This window comes from Strongylocentrotus purpuratus, unplaced genomic scaffold (genome assembly GCF_000002235.5).
Source record: "Strongylocentrotus purpuratus isolate Spur 01 unplaced genomic scaffold, Spur_5.0 spur5_scaffold_17, whole genome shotgun sequence".
NCBI lineage: Eukaryota > Metazoa > Echinodermata > Echinoidea > Camarodonta > Strongylocentrotidae > Strongylocentrotus > Strongylocentrotus purpuratus.
In genome coordinates, this window is record NW_022145602.1 from 4,244,884 (window position 1) to 4,270,163 (window position 25,280).

Here is a 25,280-nt window from a genome sequence, read left to right on the forward strand (position 1 = left end):
AAGGGAGAATCGGAAAATGCCATAAAAGAAGCCGCATGGATGGACCATCTCTCGAACTCCACCCCTCATCAGGAGACTTGTTTTCCAATCTCTTCTGAGAGTAGGTTGTACCCCCCCCCCCCCATCCGTCATCGTTCCAGTACACGCTCAATAGGTGAGCCCACGCTATGCCACCGGTGACAGGGCTTACGGATGGAGAGTAACAAAATAATGCAATTTGAACCATTCATTTTCTTTCCTTACGCGTTTACGTGTATTATAGGCAACAACAAATCCACCCTCCTTTTTTTAAAAGGTACTACATGTATGTCCCTTTTGCAGGCCCAAACAATGAAAAGGTTAAACTACTAATTTAGAACTTGCCTCAAAACAAAAGGGTTTGAAAATGAGTTTTTTTGTTGTGGGAAAATAGCGACCGTTAGTTGTCAAATCGAATTCAGTGATCGCGGTCGTTTAATTAAATAGTCATTTAGACCCTTGTACCGAATGGTTGTACATTGTGTGCTGCGCAAAGATTCAATCAGTTTAATTTCGGCCGTTACAAGTAGTGGGTTATTGATGTAGACAAATGCTCATGTACCCTCTACAGCTCATGTTATGTTATAACCAAAGACAAGAAAAAAGTCAGTCACTCAGTAGTGTCTGACAGTGAAGTCGGGTTTCCTTGCATAATTTAAATAACAGGACACTGCTCACGTATATATTCACAGATAGGACGTACTTGATATATTCATAATTTCTGCAAAGTTCAACAGAATTTGAAGTTGGCTACAAAAGGGATACACTACCTTTAATGTATATATGCAAACATTATACATCATGTCTGCATGGGTCTCAGGAGAGTTGACTAGAAGGCTCATTCATGGTTTACAAAACTGCCATAATGGTTGTCTAGTTTCATTTGTGGTAATATTATAATTACAAGGAAGTTCACGGAAAGGCTTAGGAGAAATGTTAGCCCCCCCCCCCCCCCACTCCTAGAGAATCCTAGATCCGCCCTCGAATTTCTTTCTGGTTTATACATTTCGGTTGGTCAGGGAGTGATTATAAATAGAGTGAATATGCATGCTATTCAAACCTCACATATTCTACATAATGCCCTTATCCTTATCATCATCATCATCATGAACATCATCATCATCATAATATTAATGATAATAATAATAAGAAGAATTTTTTTCCATAGCGCTGTATCTAATTCAAAGATGATAATAGCGCTTTACAAAACAGATTAACACATTCATGAAAACTTACAAAATACATTATACGCGTAATACAGTTAGCACAGGTAAATGCAAACAAATACATTCGTTTTAAGGTTCTTGAATGATTTTAAAAATTCATGAAAACTTACAAAATTCATTATAAACGTAATGCAGTGAGCACATGTAACTATCGAACAAATAGATTCGTTTTAAGATTTTTGAATGATTCAACAGACGTACTTGAAGTTGAACACAAAGACACGGTATTTCTAATTGCATTGGTATTGGCTAATTGCACTGTACTTCCACCGTGCGCACGCTTGAAATTGATAATATAAGTTGATACAAAAATGCCTGCGGAGAAGGGAAATTGCTCAATTTAGTTTGCAGGAACATTATTTAATTGGAAACCAACTATAGGTATTAAATGAGTCGTACTTGTAATGACTAGAGACAACGCCCGAAAATACCCAATGCATGTGTGAAACTCTTTAATAGATCAGGAAAGTACAGAGTCATTTTATAATCATGAATTTGTAAATTTGAATAATAAAACTGAAAATTTAGCATTTCAGTCACAAATTATTCAACATTTACATTTATATTACCGTCATCACGTTTTCGTAGCTACACTGCACTTTTCAATTAAAAGAAGAAGACGAAGACGAAGAAAAAGAAGAAGAAGAAGACGAAGAAAAAGAAGAAGAAGAAGAAGAAGAAGAAGAAGAAGAAGAAGAAGAAGAAGAAGAGGAGGAGGAAGAAGAAGAAGCAGAGCAGAGGTACGAGAAGAAGATAACGAAGGAAGACAAAGAGGGAAGAAGAAGAAGGAAGAAGAAGAAGAAGAAGAAGAAGAAGAAGAAAGAAGAAGAAGAAGAAGAAGAAGAAGAAGAAGAAGAAGAGGATGAAGATGGTGAAGAAGAAAAGGCAGAGCAGATGTACGAGAAGAAGAAGAAGTAGAAGAAGAAGAAGAAAGAAGAAGAAGAAGAAGAAGAAGAAGGAGAGAGGAGAAGAAGAAGAAGAAGAAGAAGAGGATGATGAAGAAGAAGAAGAAGAGGATGAAGAAGAAGGAGAAAATGAAGAAGAAGTAGAAGGGAAAAAAGAAGAAGGATAGCAAGAATAACAACAACAAAACCAACAACGACAAGAATGAAAATGAAAATAAAAGACGATAAAGAAGATGGCGAAGATAAGGGTGACAGCCAAAAATAAAATAAAACCGATGGTATTGACAAAATCAGCGAGGTTCGGTCGGAAATGTAGTATAAGAGTAGCGTTCAGGTCAAATCAATTACTTACAGAGGCGGCTCCGGATTTTAAAATGAAGGGAAGGGGATTCTATTGTAAGAACAGTTCCTACGTTATTGCTCTCGAAGCTAATGGTAAATTCACGCAATAAAGGAAAATTCTTCATATGAAACATGAGGTCGTGAGCGTCAGACTTGCCTGACATTGCAACATACCAAGCAACTTCCTTTCGCGAAACCGTCATCAGTACAAATTCGCCGATATCCCATTGGAATGGGTGTAAATTTTTATACGCGCATTCCAATGGGATGTGAGGGAATTATTTTGTACTTACGATGGTTTGTATTATCTGTAATAATAATAATACTAATAGTGGGTTCTTGTATAGCGCTCATGTCAGTCAGATTTGACCCTCCTGGCGCTCCCGATTATTACCCTGGCTTTAGCACGGCTGCCATACGGCGCTCTAGCATTTCAAGGAATAAATTCCTACCAGGTACCTCACCTGGGTGGAGTGTGGCAAATGTAGATCAATGTCTTGCCAAAGGACATTAGTGCGGCGGCGGGACTCGAACCGCGAACCTTGTGATCGACAGTCCGGCGACGTATCCACTCGACCACAACACCTCTACACATTTGTAATACCAACACCGACAAGACCTAAACCAGAGCGACACCAGACCGATGCCAGGCGGACGACGGACCGACAACAAACCGACAACAAACCGACAACAAACATGAAAAACGTTATTTAGTGACTGAGGTATTATAAACAAATGCCAGGAATGAAAGTAATGTAATAACAGGAGCGTAGAGACTTTCAAGAAATCGAGTCAAGTGCTATTGAAATTGCCTTATCGATGGCAAGTTTCCCAGTCTATTGCAAAAACAATTTACAATTGCCTATCTCAAGTGTAATAGAGCAGCGATACAATATCAACTCGAGATGAGCTGAAGTCGATTCGATTCGGATAAGTCACTGGTCATTATACAACGCTTCCCTGTTTTGTAAAGAACAGAACTAAAAAAAAAGGAGAAAGAAAACAGGTATATTATGTGTACTCGCATTCTCTAATACCCCCTCCACCATCCCCTCCCCCTCCCCAGCCCCCCCCCCCCCAACAGAAAAGGAAGGTCAATCCCTTTGATGAAGATGGTGTGCGCTGATCTTGAAATAAAACGATGTGAAGGGGGAGAATGGTAATATGAAAGCAAGATGTGACATCTTCTTAATTGCTCATCCAACAGTTAAATCGAAATGGAATCGTGCCCGGCTATTAATTGGACGTGACTTTCGTAATACAATTTCCAACCAGAGACAGTGTCTGCGAATATATACAGATTCATACACAACTTGGGATGCGATTGTGTCTTAATTAGCTATGTAGCCACGACTCGCCATTATCTGGTCAGCTCGCGAATAAGATCAAGAAGATTTTTTTTTTGCCAAAAAAAAATCAAAATAGATAATTACGAAGACCTTGTATGAATAGAGGCCATAAACCGTACCAAATATTCTCAAAGGGACAAATTTCCTAATTACAAAACGTATTCGCATTTCCTCTTTATTTGCGTAGTGAAAATCACGGAGAGAATAAGGGAACGGATGAATTCATGATCACATTTCACAGTGTCTACTGGTTTATCAAATGATTCATAATTATTCATAAATGCAGTGGTGTATAGGGTATTGGGTAGAAAAAGTAGCGACCCCCCCCCCGGTTGGAGCCCATCCCCAATAATAACATAATAATGAAAACTTCAAAGGGTCTTTAATAATAATAGGCATTTGTATAGCGCCGTCTATTCTAGACAATTCTATTCCGAGGCGCACAAATTAATAATTACCCCGGCTTTAGCCTAGCTGCCATTACAGCGCTCTAGCATTTCAAGAAATTAATTCCTGCCAGGCAGGCGCGTACGCAGGATTTTTTCAAGGGGGGGGTTTTAACATTTATAAATCGGTCCGAAAATTTCGCAACGACTCAGCCAGCCGCTGAATAAGGGGGGGGGGGGGGGGGGGGGGGGGTGGGTAAGAGGACACACATTTTTTTTTTTTTGGTCCCAAAAAAATCGCAACGACTCAGCCGACCGCTGAATAAGCGGGGGGGGGGGGGGGGGGGGGGGGGGGGGGGGGGGGGGGGGGGGGGGGGGGGGGGGGTAAGAGGACACTTTTTTTTTTTTTTTTTGGTCTCGAAATTTGGAAATTTGACATTTTGCTCCGTTGGGGGGGGGGTAAGGTCACCTTTTTTAGGTCGGCCATGGGAATAATTTTTTTTTTTTTTTTTTTTTTTAATAATTAAAAAAAATAAATAAAATAAAAATAAAAAATCCAAAAGGGGGGGGGGGGGGTTTTAGGTTTTTTTTAGGGGGGTTTACACACAAAAATTTCCAAAGGGGGGGGTTTAACCCCCCCACCCCCCCCCCCCCCCCCCCCCCCCCCCCCCCCCTGCGTACGCGCCTGCTGCCAGGTACCCATTTACCTCACCTGGGTCGAGTGTGGCAAATGTAGATTAATGCCTTAGAGACATTCAGAAGCTCAGATAAACCCACACCCCTTGATAAATTCTCTGGATACGCCGAAGGAAAATAGATGAACTGATGAAACTGATAGCTAGTCCCACCGAGTGGGCGCAAATTTATGATAGCCATACGATAGCCTTCTGTATACATAATGCGTTCAGGGACAGCGATTTCATCATTTCATATGACCGTGAATTGAAATAAATTATTGGATTCTATGGAAGCAATTCAGCATCCAAACACAAAAACAAGAGGCTTTATTTATATTTATTAAATCCAATCAGCCTTTTCTATAACCATCTGTTCTTGTGAAAGGTTGATAGAACAGCGATAACAACAACAAGCAAAAGCAAAAAGAGGACTAAAGAAAGCAAATACAATAAATAAAACAAAAAGAAAACTATCAAAAAACACAAATTAGAGGGAAAAACACGAAAGAACAAAAAACTACCTCTTTTTAACTTCTTTTTAATGTATGCACGTACTTTGCTCCAAGTGCTAGAGCTATTCGGGGTTATTAACATTCATTACAATATAAAACTTTCTACAAAAGGAAAGAAAGTAAGATGTAATGTCACTTATATTAGAGTAATGTAAGAAAATGAACTGACAAAAATGGGCCATTATAAGGACGACTCCAACCATTGTCAAGTCAATTCCAAAGACATATCAGTGTCTCCTTCACGTTTCCGCTCACGAATTCAGATACTATTTTCCTTTTGTATTATATAAAATCGCAACCTCTCCTTTATTACAATTCAGAGTTTAATACTTGGTTTAATAAAAAGCTAGTGAAAGCAAGATGTAATGAAGATATTCATCTAATGAGCATGAAACAAAAGCTTGTCCATGATTGAACAATTTGTTTATTTTTTTAACATGATTGAACATTTTTTGTCAAAAATGGAAAAAAAAGCATGGAAATATTTTTGTAATTTAGCTCCGGAAGGAAATGCAATTAACAATGAGTCAGTGGGATGAGACGAGAAACAGGCATTCTAAAGTCGTTTGACAATGCATTTTTTTGTGGCTCCATTGCGTTTGAGCATCCAAAAACAAATACCATTAAAAGCGCTTTATAATGAGTATTTCCTGTCAAAGGAAAATGAGAAACAAACAGGTAGATGATTGAACAATCGTTACTTTGATAGCAAGAATATGACAATACTACAGTCAAACCTGCTTTAGTGACCACCTATAGAAAGACCACTTGTCTACAAAGACAACATTTTTTGTTTCCCTTGAAAATGGTTTCTCATTGAAACATGTACTAAAGGAACCTGTAAATAAAGACCACCTGCCTATAAAGATCACTTTTCTTGTCTCCCTTGGGAGGTCTTTATAGACAGGTTTCACTGTATAAACATGTAGACATGACTGATGTCGCTACATGCACACCCATCGAGCTTGTAAGTAGATAGTACAGAAGGAATCTTGTTCAAAGAAAGGTTTTATTTGATAAGCACTTCATAGCTCCAATGTAATTTCGACGGCAATATTGACGGATTTAGGAAAAGGGGAATGACATACAAAACAAAGTACTCTGGATTGACGAGTTTAAAGAGAGTGGATGATAGTATAATTCTATTTAAAAAATTCAATTAAAGCCCGTCTGCACTAGTTTGGCCATGAGGGATTAGACCACCGGCGTGGTCACTGATAGGTGGTTATCTCATTTACTCAGCTCTCAATGAACACAAGAAAAAGAGGATCATGGGGGACCAACGAGCACCGCTTAGGCATTGTTTTCTATATAGAGGGAGCAAGTAGCTACAAGTAGTGCAGTGGGGCTTTAAATTGTGTGAGTGCGTGTGTGCGTTTAAGAAGAATGGATGATTGTTTGGTGCAAAGCTATAATGAGGCATAATATTAAAGGATGAGTGTTTTTGTATGTTAGAGAGACTCTCCATTGATCACGACTGGAGAAAGAAAAAAATATACAAGAACACTTTACAAACCATATTAAAACATTTGATATAATTCAATGAAGCGGTTTAACTTTGCAATATAATCTGCGAATCGAAGGTGTTTGAATCTGACGGCAACAGAGGAATTTTGCGAATTAGAACTCTGTCAATGGAAATAGATACATTCCAACTATTTTACATTTATTTAAACTCTTCAGACGCTTTTCTTGTATGAACGTCTGCAAGCCACAAAGGCCTTTCCGACCCTCGTCGGTTTATTAAAGATGAATTTACAATGTAATTTTAAATAAATCCAAATGGATTGTCACCAAAAATATAACCTTGATTTCTTTATTCTTTGGAACAAACTTGGCAACATCGTTGGAAAGAAGACGATTTGTACATTTGATATCAAATCGATTGCATATTGGAGAGTGGCGTCTTCCTGATAGTACATCTCTGCATGGAGCAAGGACCTTAAAAAACCAATCACCGGCGGGATAAGATGGATTGATAATATAATTCCAAGAAAATTATAGCTGATCGTCATCAAGTATATTTTGGGTTCGAATTTTCTACAGACATCTTTTTTAAATGTGAATACTCCTTTGATAAAATCGATTGCACACAGAGAAATGGCGTCTTTCTCGAAAATCTCCGTATGTAGCAGAAACTTCACCAACCCGGTATGGCCTCTCGAACCCACTTTTGAATAAAATGGTTTCCTCTGTAATTCTCCTCTGCGAACCATCGATATCCGTCCCGGGGAATATTGGATAATGTATCATTCAAACCCTGAAAGGAAAGGGTGTCCCATGTCAGGTGTTTCCTGCTCTCTACGATGAATGTCGCATATGTAATCACAACCTGCATAAATGGTGAAAGAAATCCACAGGTTTCTACCCCTCCACCAGTGGGATAGAGACATAGGGGCGGCGGTAGACCATTTTAAAGGGGCAAGGGGCTATTTCGCAATAAATTTGCCGATAAGGTAGTCGGTGAAAAAGAATAAATCGTTAAATCTTCAAGTTGGCTACTAAGGATAAGATCTGATCTACAGATGCTTTAATATTCTGATATACTCCCCCGAAAATGAATAAATAATTACAAATAAACAACAAAATTCCGCCCTCTTTTGACTAAGCGACGTGGCTGTACTAATATTCCGCTGTTTGACGACAGGAAATCTCATATCCTAAGGATATAGAACAACGGATCTAGAAGATAAAAACCTTCCAGGAAAAATCCTTCCTGACTAGCATAGCTCCGAAGAACGTGCCTCATGTAAGAAAAACAAAAGTATCCACATCCCTTACTTTAGTTATTTATAATAATAATGATAATAATAGTTGTGAATTATATTGCGCCTATTTCACCTGATACAAAGCGCCTTTAAATGCCATCCATGAGACAGTGTTAGCAATCACAATTATTAGTTACCAAGCATTGACAGTGTGAGTTCTATGAATGCATATGGTTTTAGTAAAGATACGTCTTCAAATATGTTTGAATTGCTCTACTGTTGGTGCTGATTTCAGATTTCGGAACAGGTTCCAGAGTTTTGAAGCAGTAGAGTCGAAAGCTGCATCGCCACTCGTCAGCTAGTTTGTTTTCGAGTGGTTGAATGAAGGTCACTGACGAAAAGTATAGGGATTTTTAGATTAGCACGTCGACATAGTGGACTGCTACGTACGCGTGACGTCCTTTTAAGGCAATGCCAGTACCTTAAAAGGACATCACACGTTACGCAGCAGTCCACTATGTCGACGTGCAAATCTAAAAGTCCCTAATATATAAAAATAAAAAAAAAGACTTACGACTTCAATATTGTCTCTGTCAATAGCAGTGAATGGAATACGCGATTTGATCAAAATGATAAGTAATTCCCTGAAAATACAATTTTCTAGGAGGAGAACTTGTCCTAAATGTACATATATTACCAGGGGGGTGTTTCACAAGATAAGATCGAATTAAAGTTTGATTTAACTATGGCAGGCTGTTCATGCCACTAGTTCCTCTAACCATTCTTGGCGTTTGTTTCTCAAGGGACGTAAAAATCATGCTCACAAATCTACAAAATTAACCTTTGTTGATATACAGTTCATTATTGAAGAAACTTGGGTGTTGCTAAAGATCATAATTGAGAGACCAATGGTGACAGCAACCAGTGGCATGAACAGCCTGCCATAGTTAAGTCCAACTTAAAGTCAATCTTAATCTTTGTGAAACACCCCTAGATGTAATTTGATTGTATAAATTGACCTTGCCCCTACTTTATGTTCACGATTAATTTCTCTGCCAGCATCAAACTTTATCTTTCGAGCATCGGGAATATTTTTCTTTCGCTTGCTGCACAACCTAGCAGACGTCTAAATCAGATTAAAATGGATTTCGGGTGGGATAAAGCAAACAAAAAGATGACCATAGAGATAAAATCAAGACAAAATAGGTTCGAAGATGGTAAAAAGAGAATGCGAAGAAACACAAATGGAAAATATCTAAGATGAAATTAAGACATGAAAGGAGAAAAGTAAAAGTTATTGAAGAAGTGGACAACAAAAATATCAGTAGAGGGACTATTTTCCCTCTTGAATAGTCATCAATGTTGTGATGTATCCATATATATATTGTTTTAAAACTTCAATCATCTCAATGATTTCTAACATAAATAATGCGCCTTAAAAATGCTTTGAATTGCCATCATCATCATCGTCGTCGTCGTCGTAGTCATCGTCATCATCACCATCATCATCACCACCATCATCATCATCATCATCATCATCATCATTATGATCATCGTCATCATTTCTTCCTGGCACTGGGTCTCTTTTACGCTCTCTTTCTTAAAACATTAAAGATTAAAGCAGAGCATTTTAAACCATTCCTAATTGCTAAGTTACTGCTTCCTACAAGTGTACATTTCCTGTATCCTGACTAATTTTTCAATTGCATTTTTATCTTCTTTTAAATTCTTCATTAACCACTCATAAAACGCAATCAATGTCATTTATCTCTCCCTTGAAATCAAATAAAGAAGTAAAGAGGCAGCTCAGTTCCGGCTTAATGAATGTCGTAAAAAAATAATATGAAGATTTTCATTCCACCCTCATAAATGTGTCTGCTTTCTTCTGTTCTCTCTGACTATACAGTGCAGTGAACGGAAACAAAAAATGTATCATTCTTATTTCGTTTCTTATCTGGAGATCTGATTACGCTCTGGGCGTTGCTAAGCAACTTTCCCAGCACTTTGTCAGCTTTGTCTATTCATGTACATCACTTGGAGACGAGATAACAACAAAAAAATCAGGCGTCATGTCTAGATGAAGATCTTATAGTATTTTTTTTGTTGTGACAATCCAATGATCAGAAATTCATCTTATCATGGAAAAGCGGACGCGATCATATTCGACTGGAAGGCGCCATAGGGTGAAATGTACTATAATGTATGTTGCCCTCCATGCGTCAATTACATTGCGTCGTTACTTGCGCTAATCGAACCTGTAAAGGCAGTTAGTGCATGCGCCAGCGAAACAAAATAATTGCATGCGCCGCTGCTTTATCATTTACTCTTTTTTTACATAGCGCCTTACCCCCCCCCCCCGGCCTCCAAGACACTGCTACGACACACATACGACATTATTATGGCGTGCAAATGGTGAATTATATTGAATATTACGATAACGTCAAGCCTGTGAATGTAACAATAGAGACCACATCCTCGTTTTTTTGCTTTTACCCCCCCCCCCCCCCTTTTTTTTTACCCTTTCGCATCAATCATTCCACCTTTTGTGGTTTGGCTCAATAACTTTTGATTCAAAGCCCTAAAAAAATATACCAAATGTATGGCCTAATTATTCCGTTAGATGCTAGGATTTGTAATTAGCAATACGATGAAAGGCTCCAAATAATAATATTGTATTCCGATAACAAAATATGGCTATTTTCTACACTTTTCAACTTAATTCCTACACATCGATTTATTTCAAGGGCCATTAAATTTGTTACAACGATGTAGCATTCAAGAAAATTATTGATATTGTTAATTCAAATTTAATAATACGTGATCATTTTTTTAAGCCATTTGGAAAACTCCAGTCCCACTTGTTGCGACCCAATGACCGCACCAGTCGCTGACACAGCTCAACGTCACCCATTGACGCTGCGTGTGCAACAGGCGTGATCCATGCAAGCATGCATGTATTTCCAATGAATACTGTCCTTTGGCGTTAGACAGCTCATATGACAAGGTTTCGCGTCAGTCTCTGAGTAGCCGATCCATCGCCTGTCTACTGCAGGCCACTTCAAATCATCTCCGTAGACATCAAGTGGATTTTTTTCGAGGGTGGGGCGGGGGGGGGGGTAGGCAGGGATAGAGCCCTGATATACGAAACAAAAAGCTAAGAACAAGATGACCAGGGAACAAGGGTGTCGATCGATTTGGGGAATGGGTAATAGTGACAAAAGCTGCGCTCACTGATATTGTTATGACATATATAATCTTCGTCAAGAGTAGTGGACCCCCCCCCCTCAGGAATGTACTTTATCCACTCGTTTGAAGTTCTTTTCACTATTACTTGGAGTTGACTAATCTTCCAGAGGAAGGGATCCCTAATATTCCACTCCTGATAATTTCGATAATAATAACAATAACGTTTGATTTGTATAGCGCATAATAATTATAATTAAATTCTCTATGCGTATTACATACTTGAATCGGTTAACATCAATATGATATCAAAAATTACAACACTACTGCAAGAAGAGATAGGTTTTCTTTCTTAAGTATAGACATATCATAATTGTTAAGGGTAAATAATTCCACAGAGCAGGAGCTGATGCCATGAAAGATCGGTTTTCATATGTTTCAATTTTTACAGAATGTACAACCAGAAGATGTGATGATAATCGGAGTGTACTTAATGGAAGGATTGTGATGAATAAAGTTATAAAACGATTATGGAGGTGAACAGCCCCTCATACACTCTAGAAGTGACGCCCCTTTCATATTGGTCGGGTGCAAACCTTAAACCGACGTAGGGACGGAGTGGGTTCCACGAAAATTGGAATGCCAGAAGTGATGGCAAAGAGTGAAGAATATTAGATGTCTACTTTTGAGTTTAAAAAAGGAATCGTGATATGGCTGCCCTTTTGAAGTCTGGGAAAGGCGAACAATTATTTGTGAACCTTTTCATTCGTTTTTATCTTATTGCGAAAGAGTATCATTTAAAAAAATGCCCCCCGAAAAGGATGGCTCTTAAAATGCCTTTATATAATGAATATTCTAAATGAAAAATATGACAAGTAAGAGCTGCAGCTGGACCACACTTTCATGTCACAAGTTCGTGTAGTGTCCCATATTCACATTTATGTGTGCATTGCATGTGACTGTCAGCAAGACTGGGCCAATTTCTTGCCATTTTGTTGATAATAATAATACTAATATTCCGCTTTTATATAGCGCTTAATACATCAACGATGTGTCTAAGCGCTTTACAAATATGTTATTACCCCGGTCATCGGATTCATGCTCAACTGTACACAATGTATGCTCATTATCCACTCCCTGTGGAGCATTCCGGCCAGGCGCCATGATGATTCCAAAAGCTTACAGTACACAGTTTTATGTGCTTCATGAACAACCTTTTCCAGTCGCTTTCCTCAACACGTTGTCAACTACTTTAACAAAATTATCATCAGGCAACCCAACAGCCTCGTGCGTCACCAATTGAAATGTACGAACTTTACAATAACACATTACGTAATCTGAACATTATTTTTATGGGACATACAGGGTATTGGAATTGCCCTCAAGTTCGTTTTTCGACAAAAGTAGTGACTGTACTTCTTCAAAGTCACTTTCTTTCACAATGCAATCGCAAGACTAGGGCCCCATTTCACAAAACTTGTCATCAGTGATAAATGGCAGTTTTTGTTATAAGCTAGTGAAATCCTTGCTTTTGATTGGTTATCAGCAGATTTGTCTCTGATTTTTGTCATTTGTCATTGAAAAAAGGCTTTGTGAAACAGGTTCCAGAGCTTAGTAACTGCTTTGGGAATCAGGTAGCTCAACATTGCATTGCAAGACGCATCAAATCGCGTCCATGCAAGCAAAGGAAAATTTGTTCAATCAAAAGTTATACCAACATATTGATCAAAGGAAGATGACTTACATGTATGTAACTTTCTAATTGTAGGAGTTTTGTAAACGCTTTCTAGATGATCGTGCAGTTGGAGTTCGGGAAATTCAAGAGAAACTCCGATTCAACAAGTTTATCAATGCTGAAAGGAAATTTCAAGATCTTCTCATGATTGTTTGCACATGTTTTACTTCTTTTCTCTTTTAGATCAACTAAAATACATACGCAAATACATTCGAGGTAGAGCAACGACTCTTTTGTTGAATGTCAAACCGATTTGACTCTGAATCATCGATTTGTCTCTTGAGGCGACAGAAGTAAGCAAACCGCATTCCTTTTTGTCATATGGGTCACGGCAAGTAGTTATCATCAATCAGTGTAAGGTTCTATGTGCCTTCTCTGCTATGTTATTGCAAGTTTACATAAGGCCCACACACTTCAATGTTCTGAAAATCCTCGTTTTCAAACATAATGATGTTTTTGGATTAAACATACATCGTGTACCAGATATTCTCTTTCTTTCCGCAATGCCTCCCGGCATAATTCCTTTTCCTGTCTTGTCATTCAATTTATGTTTTCCATGTTTTGTTTTATGATTGGGATTTCTTGAGTATTAATTATCTCACGTTATTTAATTTTAATGTATGATGCAAATTGTGTAATTTTCTATCAGTAATACATGTCGAATTGAATTGAATTGAATTAAAAGTTGAGTTTTGGTGAGGGGGGACCGTAAATACTACTCATCAAATCGAATGAAGATTTAGGGAACACGATCGGAAAGACTTTCAAGAAATTGACTTAAGGGCAATTGCAATACCTTAAAGTATTGCCTATACAAATCATGTTCAGATTAAAATGTTTCATTGTCATGTTCGTTCAATTTGATGTGTGATAGTAGGCTATTGAAATTGCCTTAGGTTGAGCTTTGGTGTATGTTGAATAAATATAATTGGACAAGCGACCTTGGAAGAAAATGTATAGATAGCTACAAGTTCAGTGGGAGTGTGAGAGAGAGACAGAGAAAAGACAACAGATGAAAAACTAGTTTAATCCAATAGCCAATAATCTTATAGTCTATAATCTTTTTTTTTAATATCCGGGCCTTATCTTAAAGATTTGTGATTGATCCGAATCAATCGCAAGTCCTCTAATATATTGCAAGTTTGCTGTCCCTATCTCTTATGTACATAGTTGCAATTAGTATCATTAATATCAACTCTCTATATTAAAGCGTATCTGCCATAGTTTACAGGAGGGATTAGACTGCCCTGCAAGGTCACTGGACAGGTGGTTATCTCATCAACTCAGCTCTCAGTTAACATAAGAAAAAGAGGATCATGGGGGACCAATGGTCACCGATTAGGCATGGTTTGTTATAAAGAGGGCGCAAGTAGCTGTAAGTAGTGCAGTGGGCCTTTAAAGACGGGGCCCTGATCTCATATGTGATTTACTTTGAAGAAAACGTGATTTTCAGAAGAAAAAAATATGGGAAGGGGGGGGGCATCCAGGTTATCCCCTATGTTGTGGATACGCCATTTTACAAAAGAAATGACGATATACAATGCACGTGTTACATATATAGATATATTTAGATTACGGGGAGAGAAGGAGCTAGATTCGTCGACAAGGGGCGGTTGGGGGGGGGGGGGTGGAATCATCAAGAACACATAATTATGTTTAAAGATGGCAAGCGAGATCATTTTATATGTCAAGCCCGGATTAAGTGCATCTAAAGACAGGCTTAAACACAGGCTGAGAAGGATAAGAGGATCTTATTAACCAATTATTTATTAATGGGGCAGGAAATAACTTAGGAAGGTCCATCGATTGTTAACCTGAAGGGAATTTGATTAATATTTAAAATTAATATATGGTTTTCTTTTGCATCGTCACTATGTCAAGCCCGGATTAAGTGCATCTAAAGACAAAGTAAGGAGGCTTAAACACAGACTCAGAAGGACAAGAGGATATATTATTAACCATCGGAATCTAATATTAAAGTGACTCGGTAACATTGCCTCAGATTCTAAAACAAATATCCTGGATTTAGCTCATGCTGCAATCATAATGACTTATACAAACCGATCGCTTTTCTGATTATCAAGATATTTTTTGTATCACAAATCGAAATCAAATTTTGCGTTTTCCTTATGGTTTTTATAACACTACAGTCTATTGGGGGAAATGAGTATGGTAAAACCGGTCACTCAAAGATTTTTACTTTATTGAGGCACTTAATGATCATTTTGAAGCGCAATTTTTTTAGGGTTTTAATATTACACCATATCACAGACACTGATAACACATAGGGCAATGAATATCAGATTTAACAAATTGTTAAACCATGCCTTTAAAGGTAATACAAAGTTTTGGGAATTTTGAAAATTGGGTGGAAAGTGATTCTTTACTATTTTGATATATTTGGATGTCCCTGTGAATGTATTATAAGCATTAGAAAATTTAGCCCCTAAAACACTTCTGCTTTCGAAAAAAATTGAATATAAAAAATTTACCGGTGCTCCCGGTAAATTTTGATGAATTTCATATAGCGCCTACGGCCGTACAATGGTAGCTGCGACCATGAAAATATCAGAATTTGTAGTTGTGATTTACAATATCCAAACGGGAATAGCTAATTTTATTCAAGAAACATTGTTTTAAAGCTTAATTAATATCTTGACCTTGAGAGGGAGCTATACAACATAAAGAGTTTATCATAAATAGTTTAATAACTTTATATAGACTCGATTTCAACCGCGACAACGATCACTGAATATTGTAGGATCGCATATGCTTCCAATTTGTTAATTTGAACCAAATTAATGACCCCATACCAAATCTTTGTTATACCTTTAAAGGTAAAGACCAGTATTGGAAACGCCCCAATTTCAAAAAATGAAATGGAAGCTCTCATTACCAATCATGTGAAAGAATATGTTTTGACTAATACATGATGATAACAAATTTGCCGGGAAACCGCCTACTAATTCATATATTTGGTAAATTTGTTTCTCTCATGGTCTGTGAGAGATATAGGGTAGTCCCATATACATCTTTCTGTGTATAGTGCTTGTAACTTTACGAAGAATGGGCCAAATTTCTTATCATTTTGATGATTCCAGAACCTTGCAGATGCTAGATGCTAGATGATCAACCTTTTCTGATCGATTCCACAACGTTTCTATCACAATGCAATCGCATGACCATAACTGGTCTTTACCTTTAATGGGGCAGGGAATGTCATGGTTTATCACACTTTAACTTGCATAGCGGAATAATAATGATAATAATAATAATAATTGTTGTGGCTATCTGATTGATGTCTCTGATTTTATTGTAACTGAATAGTGTATGACCATTGTTGTCATTTTCGTCATTTTGTTAGTACCTTTTGTATTATCTTGTCATTTCTTGATTTGTTTTCGCCTTGGGTGCCATTATAGGCTGATATGTGCGCTATAAAAATCTGAAATTATAATTCTTCTCATTCTTACGATTTGGATCAAGTTACGGTGGTAAAAGCTTCCTTCTCATCATACCCTGGTCGCATTGGTGATAAAATCATCCAGCAGAATTCGCTTCAGTAGCATCGGACACATTTCATTCAGCCCATTCGAACGCCATAATGATCATTCATTTTGTGATCAATATTACTTTCGTTGATAGGTTCAAGTTTATAAGCATTCGACCAGCATTTCATGTTCCGATGTTGACATTAAGGCCTTTTCATCCATTAAAGGTAAAGACCAGTATTGGAAACGCCCCAATTTCAAAAAAATGAAATGGAAGCTCTCATTACCAATCATGTGAAAGAATATGTTTTGACTAATACATGATGATAAAAAAATTGCCGGGAAACCGCCTACTAATTCATATATTTGGTAAATTTGTTTCTCTCATGGTCTGTGAGAGATATAAGGTAGTCCCATATACATCTTTCTGTGTATAGTGCTTGTAACTTTACGAAAAATGGGCCAAATTTCTTATCATTTTGATGATTCCAGAACCTTGCAGATGCTAGATACTAGATGATCAACCTTTTCTGATCGATTCCACAATGTTTCTTTCACAATGCAATCGCATGACCATAACTGGTCTTTACCTTTAAACATCCACAATAATTACATGAAGAAGAAAAAACACAATCAAGATTTCATGCATGCATGATTTAAACGTTTGTGCAATAGCCACGAATTTACAATGCACAGAAGTATCTAGACGTAAGGCCAGAATGTCTACGCCATGGGGTTCACATTACTTGCCCAAAATACAACATTTTGATGTTGTAATTTTGCGTGGGAGCGAAGCGAGCGAGCCCATTGATATTTTGTGTTTGTCATCGTCATGATAAAGGTATGATATGAATGATATCATGAATTTAAATATAGATAATCCCACTGCAGTTATTGTGAATTTGCAGTTGAACGAGTAAAGCATATTTCTCATTTTAAAAACGATCGGGAGATGGAGCTGCGATAGCCACCCAGCCACTCCGGCCCACCCGCCTACTCAGATAGTCCCATATATATCGCAATGAAAGCCCAATCTACATAGGTTAATTCAATTATAAGCCACCTAGCACAATACCGTGACAAGGTTATAACACACACAGCCATGCTCATCCTTGCCAATCGATTCCATGCATGCCAGTACACAGATTTATCACTCCATTTTGGAGTGGTTTACGGGGGTTGGCTAGCACGCACTGAGATTTCTATTGGTCTCCTTTATCAGGTCGAAAGCGAACATCCATTATCTATAGTCGTTCAATTTCGAGGTAGTATGCCACTTGAATATTGTTAGGCTGAAGATGAAATAAGAGCACTATTGTTGGGATATCAGACATAAAACGCTGTTTTTTGTTCATACAAAAGCCACGCAAGCCCTTTGAATGCACTGGTTCAGGCATCATAATAGACGACCCATTTTGTGGACAATATAACGAGCAAGTCCAGCGCTGTGTTTGTGTCTGTTTCATTTTTGTGGTACGTTTTCAGGATTGTCAAGGTTTCTTATAGTTGCCTTTATGCTCTTCGTTCTTGATAATCTTCCTTTCTTTGCCAATTGTGGTTTGAGACGAAACCCCTTTAACCTACATTATCCATCCCTTTTATTTCGAAAACATTTATTTCTTTAAATCGAGTATTGACTTGATGATCGAGAGCCAGACCGAGGCTACTCCAGTGTCATTCTATAGATCATGGCTTATTTTTAAACTCGTATTAAATGCATCTTTTAACAATGTTAAATCTGAGATGCACGGCCCTACGTGCTATCAGTGTCTGTGACATGGTGTAATATTGAAGCCCTAACAAAATGCGCCTCAAAATGATCATGAAATGCCTAAAAAAAAAAATCTTTGAGTGACCGGTTTTACCATAATCATTTTCCCTGTACACTTTAGTGTTATAAGAAATTTCGATTTCCAATCATAAATATCTTGCTAATCAGACAGGCGATCGGCTTGTAAAAGTCATTGGATTCCTGACTGACCCAAATGTTTATAAGTATGATTGCAGCATGAGCTAAATCCAGGATTTTGATTAGAATCTGAGGCAAAGACGGATACCCAACCCTTAAAAGCACACTGTCCTACTTGTAGCTACTTGCTCCCTCTATATAGAAAACTTCCCCAATCGGTGCCTGTTGGTCCCCATGATCCTCTTTTTCTTATGTTAAATGAGAGCTGAGTTAATGAGATCACCTGTCACAGTGACCACGCTGGCTCGTTAGGTGGTCTAATTCCTTCTGGCTGAAGTAGTAAAGCCTGCCTTTAAAGACAGAAAAAAGAAGTACTTCATATATTATTATCCAAAAGAAACGTATGCCGAGAGAGTCATGACGTCTTTTTTTGTTTACATCTTCCACTTTAAGAAACAGCACATTCATATCTCCCGTAGATATTCATTTATAGGGACTTTTATATTTGCACGTCGACATAGTGGACTGCTACGTGTGACGTCCTTTTAAGGCAATGGCAGTGCCTTAAAAGAACGTCACATTGCCTTAAAAGGACACCACACGTAGCAGTCCACTATGTCGACGTGCAAATCTAAAAGTCCCTATTATCATTCCGCACCAAGTTCATATCGTTTACGGCATGATCAAAGTAAAAACAGAAAAAGAAAAAAATGTAATAATAGCGTGAATAATAAAATAATGACGCTTTTCCTCTTTTTTTATTGAGTTGGCAATTCGAGAGCATTATCTTCCTGGGCGTTTCCATGGCAACGTTAGTTCGGCAAACATCTTTTCTTTGCATCTCAGCCGGCAATCTTGAATTGACTTAATGTATGGAAGAGTGCAGGTGTCGAGTTTAAGTGGCTTTTAACTCGGTCGTGAATAGTTGCAACTGTGGCAATGGGTGTTCAGGGTGTTCGGTTACACGTAGCATGCATTTCGATGTGTGGGTGTATTTATTGTGAGCGCCGTGCACAATCAACAGATGAAAAGGTCTGCATTCCTTTATTTTCTCGCCAAAAAGAAAGCAAAAAGCAGTAGAATTTGCATGCATTTCGATGTGTTGGTGTGGGTGTGAGTGTGGGTTGTGGGTGTATTTATTGTGAGCGCTGTGCACAATCAACCGAGCAAAGCTCTGCATTCCTGTCTTCAGTCGCCAAAAAGAAGGAAAAGGCAGTTGAATTTGCGAATAAAGCGAGAAAAATCTCTCCTCACCATTCCACAATATGTACTAAATTATACGGGTCTCGCTCTTTTCAAGTAGCATCGGCCAAACTTTGGAATAAACTACCGGAAATTCTATCTAAAAAACGGTGTACTGTTGACAACTTTAAGACGCGTCTGAAAAAAAATTATTTTCAAAAATACTTTCCAATCTTAAGAGAGAGGAAATGTGTTGAGCATATCTCACTCTTTTTATGTTACTCAATCCCCCTTTCCTTCTTACTCTTTCTTACAGCGCATAGAGACATACATTATATTGTGGTATGCGCCATTACAAGTACGGTTTATTATTATCATTATAACATATTTTTATATTGCTATAATTCTTTGTCGCATTACTCTATTCGTTACTTCCTCCTTTCCGCTCGTAGATTAAACAATAAAAATATAAATGACTTAATCGCAGCACGTTTTCACACTTTCCATAGCAACGCGAGCAAACGAAGTTCCGTTATTATGAAGCGAAAATACGTTTGAAGGCTGACGGAGCCGTGCTGTATTAAGACAACCAAGAACAGTGATATTAATAATTACTATCCGATGATCTATTATTAAATGAACTCTCTCCGCACTTTTCTCTCCTGCAGAGTCTGATGTAAGTCGGTTCACACTGTGACGTAGCGTAGCGTGTGTAGAACGCTGGGGGAGGGGGAGGGGGAGGGGGGGGGGGGGGGCTCATTATTATTGTATTGTTTCGTGGTCGTTTTATATTCAAAGTAAAAATCAAAATCTGTCAAAGCAGACTGCTTTACAACGAGTCCCTGCACTTTGTCCTTAAAAAAACAAGTAAAAAGAATGCAATATCATTGAAAAACACATATTTACAAATTTAAATCTCTACTGACAAATGTTTGAAGCAAAAAAGAAGTTTAAAAAAGTCATATTATACTCATCAAATTGTCGAGAATACTATACAACTTATAATTTGTACTCAACCCCCTTTGCTTCCAGTATGAATTGAACAAAAATCGATAGAGCCGATTCATTTGACACATTGAGTATTTATATAATTGTCAATCCGTCGATTAACACAAGGCAATATATTGAAAAGTTTATACTTGTGTAAAGACCACCATCAACCAACCAGTTGAGCTCCCTTCACCTACATCAGCGATGAGAGTTGGACATAATATTCCCCTCCCTTTTTTTCCCCTCCCTCTCTCTCTCTCTCTCTCTCTCTCTCTCTCTCTCCCTCTCTCTCTCTCTCTCCCCCCTCTCTCCCCCTCTCTCTCTCTCTCTCTCTCTCTCTCTCTCTCTCTCTCTCTCTCTCTCTCTCTTCATCCACCCTTCGCTGTACGTCTGAGTGACGCTTTTCTGATCATGCTGATTACCGTATTTCCTTGACATTTCAAAAAATAATTCGGTAATCATGCGGTGCGACTGTTTTTAATCAAAGTTCTAGTTTGGAAATAATTCTCCTTTAATTCTCTCCCAGAGTGGATTGAGAGGAGATTTAAGGCATTTGTTGTGAGGGGGTGGTTCAATTATGCATCTGTTCCAGAAGCTCAGTATTAAGACTTATCTTACACACTAAGTGGACAAAATGAAGAATAATGAAGGGATGTTTGTTGTATTCGACCAATATTTGAGCGCTCATACGCCAAACTATCGACATAAATACCAATGTTGAATATGCTACTGGCGATGCGATTGCATTTGAAAACAAAATGAATACAAGTCATTGATGAATGTTATTTATACATCCGACATGGGGAGCTTTGCATTTTGAAAATTTCGAATCATAGAAATGATCAAAAAGTTTAAAACCGTGTGTTTTTTGGGGTGAAAAATATAGAATATAGAATAGAGGGAACAAAATTGGTATTGACCATGAACACTGAACGGTATGCAATACGGAGAGAAAGGTAGGTGTATTATTCTTCACGATGAATTATTATGTCAAAGATAAAGTTGAGTTCATGTCATGTGATTGCATTGTAAAATAAACGTTGTGGAATCGATAAGAAAAGGTTGATCATCTAGCATATAAGTATTGGTGTGTACTGCAAGGTTCTGGAATCATCAAAATGGTCCAGTCTCGGTAAAGTTACAAGCACTATTCACAGAAAAATGTATATGGGACTATACGAACATGCGGCATAAAAATCCGTCCCGATTTGTATGATGTTATATATGCCATATTTAGAATATTATGGCATTTGAAGAGCCATGATTTTCAGGGAACATTTTTTTATCAGATGTTCTTCCACACTTGTATAATAAGAATGATAACGCTCACAAATTATTTTTCACCTCTACCCAGAACTCAACCTTCTCTTTAAGTTTGATGCATTAGGGATGGAAGCATGGAATCGATGTGATCGATCGCATGTGCGAATAACGAAGATAAAGGGCGGGAAAAATGTAAACAGAAATGTGTGGGAATCCGTATCCAAGGAGCAGATGGCTAATGTTTATTTTATGATCCCCTAACCTGAATATTGGAAAGACTGTCGATCATAATCCCAATTAATCGCATTCGTAATCAAACCTGACGTACATGAATTTTTCTTTATCATTAATTTGGACTCCTTTATGTCAATCAAACCAATTCTTAAAGCCTCAATCCACAGTTATTTTGGTATTTCCTTTAAGTATCTTAAAATGTTGATGATTAATCGACTAATATCTGTTTTGAATCGTTGCTTTTTATCTTGCTCTTTCTATAAAATGCTTAACATATTCAGCCTTGTCTACCGGCTGCTTACGATCGGATGGTCTCAATGTCACTTTCAACTCATTTCCCCGTTCTCACGTTCTTGGCTTTCTTTTCTTCTATCCTGGCTCTCTCTCTCTTCTTCTTCTTCTTCTTCTTCTTCTTCTTCTTCTTCTTCTCTCTCTCTCTCTCTCTCTCTCTCTCTCTCTCTCTCCCCTCTCTCTCTCACTCTGTCTACCTGTCTGTGAATTTCATTTCTCTGGCTCAATCTCGTTCTTTCTCTCTCCTCCCCTCCCTCCCCTCTGAATCTCTTCCTATTTATCGCTATCTACCTATTGTTCTCTTGTTATTGCTTTACTCTCCTGTCCTTCTCGTCATCAGCCCTCCTCCCTCCATCCCTCCTCCCCATCTCTCCTTGTCTCTGAGTGTAAGGCACTCTCTAACCATTTTCTCTCTTTCTCTTTTACCCCTCCCTCTCCCATCTCACTCCCCTATCTCTCGCGGTCTCTCTGTGTAACGCACTCTCTACCTATTTTCTCTTGTCCTCTCTTTCTCCTGCCCTACTTAATTTTCCTCCCTGCCTTTCGTTTTCTGCCTCTCCAACTGTCTCTGTTTATCGCCTGTCCCTCCTCCCCCCCCCCTCTCTCTCTCTCTCTCTCTCTCTCTCTTTCTCTCTGCCTCTCCATCCCTTTCTCCCCTCCATCCCTCCTCTCTATCTTCCTCTTCACCCCTTCCCCCTCTCGTCACCCCCGCAGCTCTCTGCTTACTCACATGTATTTTACCTTCTCTCTGCCACCGTCATATACTCGTCTTTTGGCAACATTATCCATTTTGTCCTTGAACTTAATTGCATCACAAAAAACAGCGCATGGAGATTTAAAAAAAAACCCACATCCAACCCGCAAAAAGCTCTAATGGAACAACATCGTCATATTAGCGTGTACTGGGGTGCGGCAGAAATTTTACATTTCATTATTTAAAAAACACCGAACAATTAGTAAACACTTTTCGCTGGACCTACGTTTCAACGATCTTGTATTTGTTATTCTTCATGGGAACCGTTGCTACTCTCGTAAAATCAGTTTGCGTTGTGATTCGCAAAATCGCTAACTTTACACATGTAAAAGCTCTTTCTGTTTGATCCTCATTTTAGAAAGAAATACTGGATTGACAAAAAAAGAAAGCGGACTCTCTAGAAGTCCTGGAATCGCTGCTACTCTCGTGCGAAGAAGCACTTTGCGTTTTGATACGAAAATCGTTAACTTTCACACATGTAAAAGCTCTTTTTGTTTGATCCTCATTTTATACAAAAATACTGTATTGATAAAAAACGAAAGCTGACTCTCTGGAATAACATTGGCGCCACCATTATAATTTCAACACATCCAGATGTGTTGATTTGACCATAATAGAGATTGATTTTTTACCCTTTTCTCACTTGAGTTTTTCTCATGATATGCACGCGTCGAGATCGATACGGCGCGTGGTTGGAGGAGGCTCTTATGGTGGAGCGGCTCCTGTGAACCTAGGAGGAGGAGGTGGAAGTGTGGCGGAACATCTTGAGGTGGGGAAGATGGTGAAGATAGAAGGAGGATGGGGAAAGGGTGGATGTCTATCTATCGCTGAGGGTAGCGAGTTTATGCTGTTTACCATTAACTTGGTTAACAGCTAGCAGTTTGAGACTGAAGATAAGCACCATCTATTTTATGAAATATTGTTTGTTTAACACCCGGGGGATACTCAGATTTGGTTTGGGCGGGGGTGTGCCGCTCAAGCCTCGAAACCCCTATCCATTAATAGGGGTCATTTTGGGGCATGTTTCTCGAAAAAAAGACCCATGTTCCACAATTTTCGGGTGTTTTCCAGGTGAACACGACTGCTAAGAAAGCATGTGAATGCTTGTAAGCATCCAGTGGACTGGCGGCTTACAGTCTACTCCGAGGGACTTGGTAAGGAGGATTAATGCCGTACCAAAGGGTTCTGGCACATCGACTTGGTTTCGAACTCGGAGCCACTGCAGTGCTCTATCCCTGAGCTATGACACCATAAGCCGCTATACATTTAACTGATGTAACAAGCCGGTAATCAATACAAATGAACAATAATTTGGATTAGGAACATAATAATATAAATATTTGTCCCCTTTCCCACAATGGTGACATTAATGATGGAGCCAACAAGAGGAAATAGATGAATGAATACATGGGTGAATAGATAATAAATGAATGAAAAAATAAATAAATAAACAAATTAGATTAATAAATAAACAAATAACTCAGACATTACCTCAGTCAGAAAGTAACTAATTAACTAGTTGACTAAATAACTAACTAACTAAATAAATTAAGGATCAACTACGTAACCAACTAACTAACCACCTAACTTACTATTGGAATGGATACATGAATAAATAAACAAATAAATATTTCAATACCTAATACAATAAAATAATAAATAAATACATATAATGATAAAATAACCTTGTTGACATGAAACAACGACTGGTAAATGTGAAATTCGTTACCTCAGCTGAAGCACGTAGATATAGATGTCCTGGGTGTTGCCTCTGCTTTCTGAAAGTTGCCCTTTTTGTTGGGTGACACTTGGAGTAGTCTATCCAATTTCCTCTAGTCCGGCACTCGAGAGTATCAGTAGGTGAGAGGGACGCGTGGTGAATACGTAATCGTAGTATAGCCCTTCTGAATCAGGTCGATCGTCTACAGATTGGGAAGAGAGAGAGAGAGAGAGAGAGAGAGGGGGGGAAAGAGAGAGAGAGTTAGAGAGAGTTAGTGAAGATAACAGAGGTATAGGGGAGTTGGAGGAGGAAGAAGGTGCGTGAGGGAGAGAGTGATAGATGGAGAGAGAGAGATAGAGAGATTATAAATAATCATAATTATGGGAAATCATAGTGGGAAATCAT

At 38.3% G+C, this 25,280-nt stretch overlaps 1 protein-coding gene across 1 annotated transcript in view; it reads right to left on the bottom strand.

The window, feature by feature from the left end:
- LOC115925156 overlaps nt 1-25,073 on the bottom strand; it is a 34,222-nt gene extending 9,149 nt beyond the window's left edge. Inside the window, exon 1 of the mRNA XM_030988479.1 lies at nt 24,885-25,073. The gene's annotated coding sequence lies outside the window, so the exon portion shown is untranslated. The remainder of the gene's footprint in view (nt 1-24,884) is intronic.
- Nucleotides 25,074-25,280: the final 207 nt, after the last annotated feature.